Here is a 12,989-nt window from a genome sequence, read left to right as displayed (position 1 = left end):
TCACTGGGCTCACAGGAGGCCGTAGAATTAGATGATGATAGATTTTTGTGGAGAGAGAGCTGGAGAATGAAAGAGGAGTGAGAAACACTCTTAGAAATTCCCTTACAACATCTGAAAGTTTCATGTGTTTTAGTTTCTTTTGTTCAGCACTCTGAACCTGAGTACTCCAAAGAACTAAAATACATTCACTTCTCAGGTTTAAGCTGTGTGGCTGTCTAACTTACCAAAGATGGGGAATGTTTTTAAGAATAGTAAGATGCTTTTCTGTTCTTTTCCATTAACTTGTAGTACTGGAAAAATAAAAATAATAACCCTAGGATTCTTCAGCATTGTGCAGTAATGTTTTACATCATATATGAAAAACTGAGGAAAGGGGAGTAATTTGCCCAAAGCAAGTTAAGTGTTTCAGTTGATATGCAGCCAGGGGCCAAAGGTTCTGAATATGATAGATCTAAAGCTAACCCTACATATTTCACCAGCTTTGCAGGTTGCTGAAGCAAATAGCGGAGATTCAAAGAAGGTTAAAGATATGAATATCTGCATGTGCAGTTATGCTAGCTAGTGTAATTTAATACTTATTTTAATGTAAAGGTTATCATCTTCAGAACTTCAAGACATAAACTGTTCACCAATTGAGTTAAGGAAGTCATTTCCCTAGGAGTACACTTGCATCGTACACATTTGACAAAAGGTTATTTTATCCACAGCCTTCCAAAATATCAAAATAGAGATCTTATCAGAAGCAGATGCAAAAGTGTGCTAATTTCTGTGTTGTTTTTGTAAGAAAAATAATCATCAAAACTATGTATGAGCTTTCTGCACTACTCAGGCATAAAAACTCTTTAAAAATACTGTTATTGCTTAGTTACTTTAATTTTAGATATCAGACTATCATTAAAACAGGAAGAAATCTGACTTAGAAGCTATCATGAAGTTTTAAGCCTTCATACTGTCTACCTTCCATTTACATAGCCAGCCTTTTTTCTTGCCTTTACAGTAGGAATATTTTATCATTGGGATCAGATTGCACTCTGAACATGCTGGAAGTGTTTTTTTTTTTACTTTGTTTTGTTTCATGAAAGCTATAATACAAGTTGCACTTTAATGGTTTCCGCATATTGCAAAGATTTACTCTGTTAAAGTAGTTTCTGTGTTCTGGTATTTCAGTGGAGGTGACAGCTGCCCAGTATAGTACAGCTAGCCTGAGAGATAAACCTATATCCGAAAGAAACAGAGAAGCTGAAGGAGTTATTGTTTCTTACCATATTATTTCTATGTAGTTTCCCACTACTTACCTGTCAGTGCATTCGACATACAAGAAAATTAAAAGCTCGGGTATTTTTGGAGGTAGTATGCGTCAAACGTACTGATTGCATAGAAGTTTCAAGAGACAAAAGTTTCAGGAGAATTATAGTGAAAAAAAAAAGTTTAAATTTTTCATGTATTTATCAAAATTAACTTGGAATTTTAAAGCAGCAGCAGGCTTTGAAGTTGTAATTCATGGATTCTCTCTACATGTACTTACTTTTCAGAGGCTAAGCCTTTGGATTTTAATACCGAAACTTTTAGCTGACCTTTCTCTGTAAGAAAACATCCTTAACACTGATGTTATTTTTATGCCTCTTGGTGTTACTAATGAGTTGAATAATTTATGAGGTTGTCATGTGAAAAGGATTTGGTGCAGTTTGATGTACTTTTAGCCTCTGGTGTTGGAATGTGATTAATAAAGAGCTGGAGGCAGATTTTTTATTTATTTATTTATTTTTTTCCGTGGGGCTTAACTTTCATTGTAATTTTTTATTAGCTTTGTTTTGATAATTTAGTTTGGAACAGTTCGATAGTGAAGTGCCCCCAGCTTCCACAGCTAAGCTTGATATCAGAATATAGAAAGAATTTAAAGCATTTTTATAAATCATTCTGCATCATTTTCCAGCAATAGATTTTTTTTTTCGTGACCTCAAATACTTTGTTTGTGAGAAATAAACTATTCATCAAAGCAACATTTGTTGGGCTTTTGTTATATTAATAGCAGTTTTTCATCTTGACTGATACCTCTAGCACAAGAAAATCTATTTTGAGCATCAATAAAATGGTGGAAACATCTTATAAGTTTTTGTTATCTGCATTGACTGTCAGTTATCATTTAGGAATTTGTGCTTAAATATTGCAGTAGAGGAATGTATAGTCAAAGCCTAAGTCAGCAAGCTCCTCCATATCTACGATCAAAGGCATCAGCTTAAATAGGTCTGATCAGGCATTGCAGACGAGGGCAGGCAGTTTCAGCTGAGCAAAAATCACAGAGCAAAGATGACAAAATTAATCCATCATTTATTTGGCAGTAAATAATAAGATATGCTGAGGATTGCAGATGAGAGAATTTCCAGATTCCTTGGAGATGTGCCTGCTTAACACCTGATATATCTAAGTTTGTACAACCATCAAGATGACCTTGATAAACAAAAAAGTGCTCTACAGCTACTCTAGTACTAAATCAGTGTTGATGCTGGATTTATGGATAATGTGATTATATAACACTCGCAGTCATCAAGGAATAGAAAATTCTTGGAAATGAAAACCATGTCTGTGATTTATATGTTTGTTTTACAAAAGAAATAACAAATGCTAAATTATGTCTTGAAGAGCTTTAAAATGAAGTGTTAAATTTAGCTGATGTGTGGCTTCTTACTGTAGGAAGCATTATCTGTTATCTGCTGTGCAGCAGTAATATTTTCAAAAAAAATCTGCTACAAGGCATGTGGGTAAAGCTTCTATGTATTTAACTACAGGATCTTTCTTAGCAACTGTATGCATGTTCAGGCATCTGTTTTTCATAAAATATAAATACTCATATGGGTGCGTGTATGTATGTTCATAGGAGTATATAAGTGTGTATGTGTGTGTTCGAAGTACCTGGCAAGTAAAAACATTTCAAAACTGAAGATTTTTTAACACATTCCTGTGGCCATATACTTAGCTATCCTGTGAGACTGTGGGTTTATCAGAGTCATAGCAACATTTCCAGGAGATTAACTGGATAGTTTTTCCGTTAGGATTAGTCTTTTCCATTTCTAGCTATTGTTTGATTTTAGCACTGGATTTTACATCCATTTCATATCTGGTTGTAAAACTCCAGCACAATTATTTCAGCACTGTATCTGATGTTCTCTTTTGTTTTAGTTAAATTCTTACTTGAATAGATCCATAGATTCATTTCTACCTTTTGTGAAGCTAAAGAGATATTACTTCCTGTAGTATCAAAGTGCAAGGTATAAGCTGAGCTTTGGAACTACTAGAAGGCTTTTAGAGTTTTAATTTTATAATGTCAATGGATTTTAAACAGTTCTTATTTTAAGTTTACATGGAGTTTCAATGTAATTTAACAAAAAATTAATTAAAATTGGGAATTAAAAAGAGGGGGGAAGAAAAGTTTGTGCAAGAGATTATAGATTCTATTTCTCTACCCCAAATTTTGCTACCAATAAGTGCATAAAATATACAGACATGACCCAATTCACAGTGATTCTGTACATGTGATGAAAGAACTGTCTCTTCCAGTTAATCACCTTAACAGTTTACAGTCACTGGATATTAGTATAGATGAGACACTGCAGTACAGCTGTGGACAGTGAAGTAGAGTAATATTCCACAGAGGTCAGTTTAAGAGCAAAGTAGGGTATTTTTTTATATTTGGTCCTCCAGCCTTTGAAGACTATGTTTCATAGACCATTTGCATGTAGAAGGGATCCAAGAAAAGCCACATTTTCTTGTTTGCCATGAATACATGAACATGAGTAACTCTGTGTCCATGTTCTAAACATAGATATGTAAGCTGGTCAGGCTGGTCAACTATTTCTAGTCTCTGTGCTCGGGAATATTTGGCCTGTTGTGCTGATTATCATGACAGATAAAAAAAAACACATTTATAATGTAGTATGTGATATGTGCAGGTTTTGAAACAAGGCTATAAATATAGCTTATATATGCATTACAGTGCTTGATTTAAAATTTGCATATTTTAAGTTACTCATTCCATAATATGATAGGACATTTAATTAGCAACCTTTTTTCAAGAGCAGTTCTAACTGAAACGCACTGTATCTTGCTCCTTCTGGCAGTTGTCATCACTGCTCTATGTTTCAATAAGTGCTGTATATGCTTATCATCAGAAATACAGTTTGATTATATAAACAGAGTTAAAGAGCATCAACTTCTGAAGTCTGAAATGTTCAAATCTGAAGTCTATATTCATGAAATCATCTGGAGTTCAACAGATTTTTGAAGGATTACAGTCAGGATTCCTTCAGGCTGCTGAAGGAGTTACGTTCCTAGAGCAGTTAGCTTCAAGCAGGTGCTACCTTAAAGGGTGTTTGGATTCCCTGCTATGGAACTGGAAGCCTGAAATCCATGGGAACTTCTACTGAGACCAGAGCTGTCTTCAGAACAGGGAATCTGGCTGTCCCTTGGGCCTTAAATCTATATTAAATTTTTGAGGATCCTCAATATCAAAGAAAAATATCTTAAGATGTTTCAAGGGCTGTAACTGGAGTGGACTCTCAGTGCTGAGAAGTCCAGAGCAGCTGATTCCCACAGCTCCCGATGTCCATTTCCTCAACTGCTGGGCTCCCCATGTTCTGCTATTAGTGGTAGGACAAGGTAGAGGGAGAACACTCCAGAGAGACTGTTGAGAAGTTGGTTTCATTTAGCATATACCAGATGTTGTTTCAGAAAATTAAGTCCATTTATAAACAAACTTGTTATGATGTTTTCTGGTGATTAGACTATCTAAGAAATCAAAATGTTCCATGAACTGAATATGTTTAATTTCTTCATCACTGTTCAGAAGCTTTATTGTGGAATCAAATGCCTAACCCTGGGAAGACTGAAAGTCCGCCTAAAAGCTAATCTTCCCTCATTCTTGGAACTTCTACATCTTGGGTTCAGCACATTGTCATATCAGTTTGACAACATTAATTACATTTCTAACAACCTAGAGGTGTTGGTTTTGGTGAAAATGCCACCACTATTTCCAGTAAGTTTGAGACTTCCTGTAAAAGTCACTGAGCAAATTGTATATATCTCAAAAGCTTCATTTACTTTTTCTCCACTTCCTGAGGTCCTATAACTTCACTACTTTTGCCCAATCTTTTCTCTGTATTCATTCAAAATGCCTACCATATTTCCAGAACAATCAGTAGAAACTCTCTCGGCAATGTCAATTTCAGAACTATCTTAAAGAGAACAGTATATTTTAAGTAAATAATGCAAAACTGGAAGCAAATTGAAGCTAGCTGATACAGGATCGTCACTTACCAGTTTTACTAGCAGGCCTACTAGCTGCATAAGAACATTAGTTATCCAGGCATATCCACAGTAAGAGCATTTTGTATGTACCATGTAAGAGGGTAAAGACCACGTTATGCTTTCAGTTTGGTCTGCAAAAATAGTGCTTTCTATATTGTATCTATATGAACAGCTTTACTGTCACAGTCATGGTTGAGTCTGAGGAACTTTTTTGAAGGGTACTTCTACATTTACTTTTACTTCTAATCTGATCCAGATATTCTTTAAGTATTCTTTGTTTAGTCCAGAAGAGACAAGGCTCAAGCTGGGAGAAGCTTTGCAGCTGTGTATAAATAAATACCTGCTGGGAGAGAATAAAGATGGAGCCAGATTATTCTCAGTGGTGCTCAGCAAAAACATTTTATGTTACTCTAATGGTGGATAAACAGTGGAATATTTTGTCCAGAGAAGCTGTGAACTTTCCATCCTTGAAAGATCTGAAAACTCAACAGGTAATGGTCCTGGGCAACCTATAGTAGCTGATCCTGCTTTGAGAAGAGTTGGATAGATGTTCTCAATAGAAGCCTTCTAACCTCAAGAATTCTGTTATTCATATTATGGAACCAAAGCTTAAAAGTAGATGGTTGCAAGAATTTTGTCCTAGATAATATTTCTAAAACACAAATTTACTTCTATCTTGATGTTCAAGACTGATTTTATGTCTTCTCTTTTTTGCTCAAAAGCAAAATGGAGCAGAAACATTTGATTGATAATGGAAAAATAATCCTTAGCCACAAGTTACCTCAGTCTTCGTATTTGTTCTGAGGAAATGCAGTTTTACATGTGCCAGAATCAAAGAATGGCTGAGGTGGGAAGGGATCTCTGGAGGTCTCTGGCCCAGTCCTTGTTCCAGCAGGGACACCCAGAGCAAAGTGCTCAGAGCCACATCCAAGCAGCTTCTGAAGATCCCCAAGGAAGAGACCCACAGCCTCTGGGCAGCCTGTGCCAGGGCTCCATCACCCACACAGCACAGAAGTGCTCCTGGTGTTCAGAGGGAACCTCCTGTTCTCCAATTTGTGCCCATGGCCTCTGGTCCTGGCACTGAGCGCCGCTGACAGAGTCTTGCTCCATCCTCTTGGCACTCTTCCTTCAGGTATTTATGAACACTGTTGAGATCTCCCTGAGCCTCCTCTTCTCCAGGTTGAACAGTTCCAGTTATCTCAGGCTCTTCTTATACAGTAGAGGTTCCAGTCCCTTCAGCAAATTTATGGCATATCTGTTGGACTCTCTCCAGTATGTCCTTGTCCCTCTTGCACTAGGGGTCCCAAAACTGAACACGGCACTCCATATTTGGCCTCACCAGTACTGAATAGAGGGAAAGAATCACCTATCTTTTCCTGCTGGCAATATTTTGCCTAATGCAGCCAAAAAACCCGTAAGCCTTCTTAGCAGCATGAGCACATTGCTGACTCGTGTTCAACTTGGTGTCTACCAGGACCCCCAGGTCCTTTGCTGCAGGGCTGCATTTCAGCTGAGTGCCACCAGCATGTCCTGGTGCCTTGAACTGTTCCTCCTCTGGTGCAGGATTCTGCACTTTTTTCTTGCTGAACTGCAGGAGGCTCCTGTCATCCCATTTCTCAAGCCTGTTGAGTTTCCTCTGAATGGATAGCAGCACAACCTTCTGGTGTACTGTACTGAAATTGAGTTTGTTGTGAGTATTTGAGTTGCTAAAATGTTTCTGATAGGTTTTTATTTTGTTTTAGGGTTTTTTTTTTTGCTTTTACTTATTTAGTGCGCTATCCCACGCTGCCCAGAAAATTAGTCACACACACATTATTATAAAATACTTTGCTCTGGAGAAATGAGGGTGATGACCCTTATCTCAGATAACTTCAAAACTAATATTGTGTAATGTCATATGTACGAATGTAAAAGAGAAATTAAAGAAAACAGAAGCCCCTAACTAAAAGTAAACTAACTTCACTCACCCCATACATACCCACTTTATTTTAGCCAGTAAGTGAACACAAGTTGACAGGCAGTTTTGTGTAGTTTTAAGAAATACTGTCTATTTTGTAGGCAGAAATCACGTGTTACTTGATGTAACGTGGTAAGCATTTTAAGTATATTTATGCAGTCATTAAATTAATCCATAACAATGCTTCCATGTGTCATCAAGTAAGTCTCCTTTGTTCTTTACTCTAAATGTGGTCATGCTGCCACATGACACAAATGTGTAAGCCATTCTGCTTCACATGGAACACCATTTTATTTCTGTTTTCTCTGTTTGGCTCTTTTTCTCTCCATTAGTTTAGTTACCAGCCAAGTACTACTTGTAAGACAAGATGCCTAGTGCTAGATGTATGCTTTAATATTAAGAAAATTATACTGAATGTTGAAATCAATAATATCCTTTATTATCTCTTTCACCTAAAATAATATGCCTATTGCACAACTTTCTTTCAGTATGTGAACTAAACTCTACATTGGATTGTGAAATCTCCAATGCACTCTGAATGAGTTTACATCCTAACTGTGTAGCTGAAGGAAAATATCTGTGTTTGGTTGTGTTTTTTTTTTAGGTATCACAATTTAAGATTTGCTTCTACAGCCTTATAATTGTAGCCCAACAGTGCCATCCACTGCTTCACCAAATAAACTTCCAAATATTTCATCCTCACAAGGTTTTAGGAAAATATGACCCAGTAATTGTGTTTTGCTAAGATTTTACATGGTAGTTGTCAGATATGGATGAAAATAAAATATTGTTTAAAGAAGACTGTCCAGGAGTAAGAGCTTTCGTTAGAGACTACTGTAAGAGGTTATTACAATTAGATTACTTAGATTACTAATTGTGATAATATTTAAATCTATAATACTAGGTTTAACTTGGTCTTTCTAGTACTACATAGTCCCATCAAAGGGCATAAATTTATTCTTGTTAAATATATCTATTATGATGATTTTCACCTCAAGGTGTAAATGTAGTAGAATTTGCTTAGGTAGAGTACTGGACACTACTGTTCTTGTCAGTATCTGAGCTTCTACTGTCTGACTAGGTAATGGGAAATGAGTTTCAACTGCATCCTAACAACTTCACTATGGTATTTATCTGGTTTCTGTTATCTGCCATATCTAACACAGGTTCATAACAGCTTTGTAGTAAGTCTTTTTTCTGATTTTCTCAGATCTTGAATGTCAATATATTCAAAATAGTCAAGCTTTTGGAAGATCCAAACAGCATGTGGAAACTTTCTTCCCCAAAAACCTCTGCATTTGATTCAGATGCCTTTTCTTGGAAGTTTCAGGTTATCTGGCATGACGTGGAATTTAGCAGCTATTATAAATCTGAGCTAATAGATTCTACCACAGAACTTTTTAACTTTTTACTAGAAATTATCATAACTACTTCTGTTTCTTCCTTCAGATTGTGTTTGAAGGCCTGTGGCTCTTATTTGATTCCTGAAGTAATCAAATGGCCTGGCAAAACCATTCCCAAGACTCCAAAATCGCAGCACTGCTAGTCTTAGAATTCTAGCTGCATATTTTTCCTTTATGCCATTATATTTACACGTGAAAAGAATTGACTGTATCGGTCTGTACTGCTGAATGAGATTTACTTACCAAAACCAGTAAGTTACTCTGATGCAAAATGTTTTCCAACCCATGTGAAGAGGTTACTTGTTCTCTTAATTCAGTTCTATTGCTAATTGACAAGGAAATAGAAGTTACTGACCCTCATATATTCAGTGCATCTCATAGGAACATTTTGGAAGATCATTCAGTCAGTGAAAGTCTAATAATAGTCCTTCAGGACAGCTTTAATAGCTGAGTGAGCGTAGCTCCTCAGACTCTGATCTTACCATGTGCTTTTCTTCCAATTTTCTGTGCTTGAAGACTCCATATTAAGGAGCAAACACATTTGAAACTTCCTTTGACTATAGTTAAAACACTGAACGTTCCATTCTTATATTTTTCTCCACTCTTTATTCTTTCTCTCTTCTTGACTGCAGGAGTTCATTCTCCACTATGTGTATGATTAAGTGGCAATTTGTAATGTTACTAGGAGAAAAATGTGTTTAATAACATCTTTAGTGGAGTAAAGAAGACAAAACTGCATTAAACGTGTCTCAAAATGCAAGATGGAATTTCACTTCTACTTCTACCGAGGAAGGCATTTTCTGAAGACACACCGGAAAGGTGGCTAGGACAGGAATCCAAACACAAGGCCAACGTCAAGGGCCATTAATTCAGCAGTGCTGCAACTACTGAAGCCTAGAATCAGGAGATCATGGTATAGACTTGGAACTTTTCCCTCCTGCTCTTTCACTCATGCCAGCAGCAGGCATGACAGGCTTTCAGGCAATGGGTAAAGATATGTTGAAGTGATAGAGGTGGATTGTAAGAATCTCTTCAATATAGATGACTCCTTGTCTTTCACAAAGTTTACAGAATAACTCTATATAGATTACAGAAATAAAGGAAAACATTTCCAAAGGCAAATATTTTAATATGCCTGAGTGTTTTCCTTCATCTTTTTATATTACACTGGTTAAAATTTGCTACTGAAAATATATTCCTATTATATCACATCTAAATTATCATAGAGGTTTGATGTAAATAGCAAGATTTGTACACAAGAGATAAAGACTTACATATATGTGCACTGGCAGTTCCATGTCCGGACATGCAGTGAGTTCTTCAATAGGCCTTATTTCATGTGTTCCTCATTTTATAGTTACCTTTGAAACACACTCAAAAAGTACCAGTGCAGTGCAACAAAATGGAAGATTTTGTGAGTTTCAGCATTGCACAAGGTGTAGACAGGGATGCAGAACACCAGAAAGCATTCTATTTAAAGCCAAATACATTGTGATGAAAGTTCTCAAATATAGTGCTAAGCAGCATGTCAAGGAAGACACCTTGTTAAGAATTCTATCAGCTAGTGTATTATATGTTTCCAGTTATATATTTAATTCTGTTTTTCATATCAGATATGCTGCATCATGACGTATTTTTTTCTTATCCTTCTTGTATGCCTGAAGAGTATCCCTCCCTGTGCATTTATATATAAACCTGAACATCATCTACAGTACACAAACTCTTTCAGCTGAGAGGACCATGCATAATGCTCAAATAATGTTTCCCTCATGTCTCTTTTGCCATATAATGCAAATTATTCAATCTTATTTCTTCAAAAAAGCTGATAGTGCTGTCAAATAGCGTCTCATCTCCACATTGAATAGAAAATAGTTACTGAAAAATTCACATAAGAACAACAGTTTTGCAAGTATCCCCACAGTTGCGTGGAAGATTTGCACTTTCTGCCAGTGTTCACAAAGCGGAATGAAAGACGTCACAAACGCCACACTGCAGGTTAATAGAAGATGAAATAAAACACCGATTTCCTTTTTCCTTTACTGCTGGCTGCTGCTAAGATTTCTGCGAGTTAGCTTTCCTTGGTATACACACAGGCTTTCTACCCGGGACAGCAATTACCATTCCCCTATTTTGGAGACAAAATAATGAAAATCTGGCAGATGATCTCTGTGAACTGTTTAGGTAACAGATCTTCAGACTCTGCTTATCTCAGTGAGATCTTTTGTACCACTACTGTGTCGCTTTTATCTGCTTAAGTGTATTCAAGAGCTTTTCTAGCTGCAGCTATTTTTGTTTTGAAAAAGTAGATAAACCCTGTGTAAAATTCTGACCTCAATCAAGCAAATAGAAAAGTTTTGATTTTAGTTTTGCATTTTAGGTTCAGGAACTAGGAGCTCGTGTTGTTACAACAGCCTGGCCTAAATGGGATTGCTGATTTTTTCTTCTAGGATCTAGTCCCTTAGCAAAGCTAAGAGTTAAATACAAGTATTCCAGTGTTAGGGCCACACTGCTGTCTCACAAATGTGAATATCCTGTGGATGCTGCCCTTTGTCTGACGTTACTATAGGCATTGATCTACACAGAAATAGAAACATTTCCTCCCACCAGTTACTGTTGTTGTTGAAGTGAAAATGATGTATCCCAGTTCTAAAGATGTGGGAATCCGTGTGAGGATGAAATGAAATTTGCACAGAAAAAATATGTATATCAGATATCAGTGCAGCATACTGAACCAATTGGAACTGCACAGTAAATGAGAGAGTGATGAAGAATGAATCTGCATATTCTAATAAGATTACTCTGTGGACAAATTTATCACAAATATAAAATGGGGACTGTCCTTTTAAGAAGGAATTCAAGAAGACACTGCATAAATTGGAAATTTTGCATGTGTAAAGACTGCATAAGACCTTTTTCTGTATGTCTCAAAAGAGCAGGATTTCATTTGAAATTATTACCATTCCAGAGAGCAAAGATCATTTCAGACATTTTGGCAAATCGTTATCTCGAAGCTTTTGAGTCTTCCTTCCGTGCACAAGTAGTCTTAATAGAATTAAAATAACTGCTTTGCTGTGGGAATTCAGATACCTACTATAAAACTATTCTAAACTTACTTGCTACTTCTTCATTTGTTAGCTGTCTTTTTATGTCTCTGTTCTATGCCTGTTTCAAAAGAGCTGATCTTGTCTGGATCTGCTAGCAAAACCACAGGCAGTGAGGGACAAAAATGCTTTCTAGCAAAGACACAGTTGGCTGTGCTTTGGCCGCAGAGAGGAAGAATTAAAAAATTAGAAGGCAGACCATAAATCTACAGATAAATCTTTTCTCTTAAAAATCCTTGGGATTGGACCAGTCTCAATGGTTTGAAGACTCTAATTTTTAAATATTAGGTGAGGTTTAGAAATGTTGGTGTAAAATGCTCCAGTATTGGAGCTAAGATCAGGTTTCTTGCATGGCAGTGCATTGCCATCAAGCTGCCAGTGTGCACCAAGCATTTGTGGTTCTAAAGAGCACTTTGTTTCTCCCCAAGACTTTCTCACTGTTAGCTTTCTCTACTAGAATTTTTGTGAGCAGGAAGTGAAATTAAGGCTAGCATATGTGGACACAATCCCATAGTACAGGGTGTTCCTTTGTGGAAGACTGACAACTTTGATCCTGTCTTCGGGCTCTGCAAGCCAACAAGAGTCAAAACATGGCTTTTCCTGTAGAATGTGTGCATGTTTTAAGTATTTCAAACTTGAAACTAATCTAAAAGTTTCAAAACAAAATACAGGCCTGAATGTTAAGAGATTCCTTACTTTTCATTTGTAAATTATCTTTAGGGAAAAAAAAATATCAGATTCTATTTCGAAAGGATGGAATGAATCATTTAACAGAATTATTTCATTGTTTCGTTGTCGTATCATACATATTTAAATTGAATCCCCGTTTCCTTCTTATACATATTTAAATTGAATCCCCTTTTCCTTCTTACCTTATTAATTATATTTTTCTATTGAAACGGTTTGATTACCCTCTTCGGTGCCCTGTCTTAAGAAACCTTTGCTTACATGTGAATATTTTGAATTAATGATAAATGAAATTCCTTTTTGCTGTCAAAACCAAATTGTGAAAAAGCATTGCACGGCTTTGAAAATCAGTACACTCTATTAGCAGACCTGTCAATATAAAAAGTGCATTCCATTTCCACCTCTTGCTCTAATAACCTTTTCTGTGTTACTCAGAGGCAGTTCACATAATCAGAGTATATTGTCAGCTTACTGGAGTTGGGGAAGCATGAAATGAAAATCGCGTTAATATTGATCCAATTCTCTTACTTGCAAGTGTCC

General features: G+C 36.4%; 1 protein-coding gene across 8 annotated transcripts in view; it reads left to right on the top strand.

The window, feature by feature from the left end:
* Positions 1-12,989, top strand: part of NBEA (neurobeachin) — a 470,888-nt gene that overhangs the window by 285,525 nt on the left and 172,374 nt on the right. The gene's annotated exons all lie outside the window — the stretch shown is intronic.

Source organism: Gallus gallus, chromosome 1 (assembly GCF_016699485.2).
Source record: "Gallus gallus isolate bGalGal1 chromosome 1, bGalGal1.mat.broiler.GRCg7b, whole genome shotgun sequence".
Classification (NCBI taxonomy): domain Eukaryota; kingdom Metazoa; phylum Chordata; class Aves; order Galliformes; family Phasianidae; genus Gallus; species Gallus gallus.
This window is presented reverse-complemented; position numbering and strand designations above follow the sequence as displayed.